We start from the raw sequence: 2,925 nt of genomic DNA, 5'->3' as shown, positions 1-2,925 counted from the left end.
AATGATTTAGATATCCCATGTTTACATAAGAACTTAACTTCCTTTAAAAAGAAACCAGTTCTTTCAAAAAGAGCTGTGATTCTGTCTCTGGTTAGAAAAGTCAGAACTTGAGACATGATTTCCCTTCTGACCCCTTATAAGCAGACGCCCCCTTTCAGGGTGTGTTCGGGTTGCACAGGCAGGACTCCGTGGGAAATACGGCCCCAGAGCGCGCTCAGTCTGTCTGGGTCCATATGTTTGTAGGAGGTGGGTGTGCTAGAGTTGGTGAACTTGGCTTTGAGGAAATCCCTCACTTTTTCTTCGATTTCCTTTAGGCCTCGACTGGTTCCAAGTGTCTCCTCCTCCAACAAGACAGTCAGGACTAAGGCTGCATCTTTGAAGGCTGCATTTTCATGGTCACAATACTTGTAGAAGATCAAAGTGGCGCCTGCGGGCAGTGACTCGAAGCTGTGCACCACCCTGCATTCTGGCCATTTCGGAATCCATGGCTCAGTTCTTGGTCCACCTCTAGTTTCACAGCATCACTGTCCTGAGTAGCTCTGCCCGTCCCATCGATCCCGATGGCACGGACACTACGGTAGGACGAATAGGCGTCTGCGATTTGCTCACTCAGACACTTCAGTGTGTCTTCAGCATCGCGGGCAGCGGTGAGCAGCAGGATAGCAGGCTGAGGCCGAGGCCGGGAGCTACTGAGATGCTTTTCCAGGAATATGAGGCTCCTATTCCCCAGCTTCTCATCTTGACCTTGGTACTTATTCATAAGTCGTTTCATCTGGTTCTGGAACCGTTGCACAGCAGTGGTTTCTGCAGGAGCAAGAGTGTAGTACAAGCACCCCAGGGCACAAATGAGCACAAGTGGTAGTAGCCACAGACACTTGCAAAAAGATTCGTTTTGGAGTTGGCCAGTCAGGCATCTGCTGAAGGTTGATGGAGGCTGGTTTGCAAGCTGGTTTCAGAACGCTGTCATCTCGCAACCTCATTCTTAGTTTTATGGTTTGTTCAACCCCTCCCTGAGGGCATTTTTGATACCCCGAGCTTGGCACTGACTGTTGCTTATCAAGAGCTGTATAGTCTCGACTTTGTGATGACTGCCACCGATGACTGCCAATGACTCTAGATGTTGACCAGATGATGTGCTGGTTTGGTCTCGTGTGAACAGACTCGCGGGATCTGACCTCAGCATGAGTAGCAGCACTGTCAGAGCTCTTCTGGTCATCTTCTCCAGTGTCCCCTCCTTCGGAGAAATTGACTTTCCTTTGGACCCTGGTGGCTTCTAACTCGCTCATTTCGGTATTTCCATTTGGTTGTGCATGCGGAATCGCCTCTTGGACTTCTTAGAGGGGCTCTGAGCAGGCTGGATAAAGGGTCTTCGCTCGCCACTGAAGTCTCTTCTGTTCTCCTGGTAGTTTTCTTTGAGACTGTTCGGCTTAAAACAGTTTGCGGAGGTGGTTCCTGCTCTGCAGAGCAAGGAGAGTCCTGTCACCCGCGCCGGGGCGCAGCCCGGGGCCCCGCGGCCGACGCTGCTGCTGCAGCTGCGAGCGCTCCCGCTGGGGGGCGCGCGGCCCCATCTCCGCGGCCTCGGGGGTCGCCGAGGCCTCCGCCGCCTGACCCCAGGTAGTCGGCAGGCGCTGTCGTCAGGAGGCGCTTTCTTTCCCTCGCTCTTCGTTTGAACGGGGCCAGAACTCGCCTGGCTGGTTTCGTTTTTCCATTGGGAATTGATCTTCCTAGAATTCTTTTTTTAAATTTACCTTTATTGTTGAAAGTATTACAGATATCGCCCCTCCCCCCCGTGGATCCCCTCCCCCCCTCTTCCACCTCCCCCCACCCAGGCCTTCACCACACTACTGTCTGTGTCCATGGGTTACGCATACATGCATGTAAGTTCTTTGATTAATCTCTCCCCACCCACCCACCCACTCCCCCACCCCTGCCTTCCCACTGAGATTCATCAGTCTGTTCCATAGAATTCTTTTTTTTTTTTTTAATCTTTTTTAATGTTTTTGTTGATTATAGAGAGAGGAAGGGAGAGGGAGAGAGGGACAGAAACATTAATGATGAGAGAGAATCAATGATTAGCTGCCTCCTGCACACCCCTTACTGGGGATCAAGCCCACAACTCAGGTCCGTGCCCTTGGGAATCGAACCTGAGACCCTGTGGTGCACAGGCCAACCCTCTAACCACTGAGCCACACAGGCCAGGGCTGTCATAGACTGTTTTATTGTCATCCTCTCTCACTGCAGCTGTCTCTCTGCTGTCACCTGTCATTTTCATACAGTCTCCTTATTGTCCTTTGTCACCGTATCACCAACTCCCTACCAACATTACCCCCGTCAGTAGACTTTTTAAAAAAATTACTGTGACACCTGTTGCTGTCACACTGGCTCTCCATCACCCTCAGTGATTAATTGCCCCCTGTCCCTGTCACATGGCCACATCATTCCTGTCATACTAAGCACCTCCACACTCTGTCACCGTGTTAAGGTCGTTGTGAATGAGCGCCTGAGTCACTCCAGCTTCACTCTTTCTCCCTGCAAACCCCCCTCCTCTGACTTTCTGTGCAGTTCTGGAGTGACCCCTGCAGACAGGACTTGACAGTGTGTGTCCTGAGCCAGGAGACTCTCAAATGTCCATTAACAGAAGCCTGAGGATGGGATGGAGACAGGGTGGGGAGAGGGTGCCTAGGAGCACAGGGTCAGGGTAGGGATGAAGAGCCATGGGAGGATGCCTGCAGACTGGCTGTGTGGGGTGCTCTGGGTCTGCCTAGGCTGGGTGGCCTGGGGACAGAGCCCTCTTTGTCTGAGCACAGGAAGGAGCTGAGCTCTGGGAGGAGGAAGTATATGGGCAGGGAGTTTGGCCAGATGACTGGGATGGAGGCATGTCCTGGAGGTCCCAGGAAGTCCCTAAGAAGGTCAGGCCTGGGCTGG

At 52.4% G+C, this 2,925-nt stretch overlaps 1 pseudogene across 1 annotated transcript; it reads right to left on the bottom strand.

Annotated features, from left to right (window-relative positions):
* Positions 1 to 134: 134 nt before the first annotated feature.
* LOC308556335 (torsin-1A-interacting protein 1 pseudogene) lies at positions 135 to 1,286 on the bottom strand (annotated as a pseudogene). Its single transcript has one exon. The product of its transcript is annotated as a torsin-1A-interacting protein 1 pseudogene (transcript).
* Between the last annotated feature and the right edge of the window lie 1,639 nt (positions 1,287 to 2,925).

This window comes from Miniopterus schreibersii (assembly GCF_964146895.1).
Source record: "Miniopterus schreibersii genome assembly, chromosome: 4".
In the NCBI taxonomy this organism is placed as follows: Eukaryota; Metazoa; Chordata; class Mammalia; order Chiroptera; family Miniopteridae; genus Miniopterus; species Miniopterus schreibersii.
This window is presented reverse-complemented; position numbering and strand designations above follow the sequence as displayed.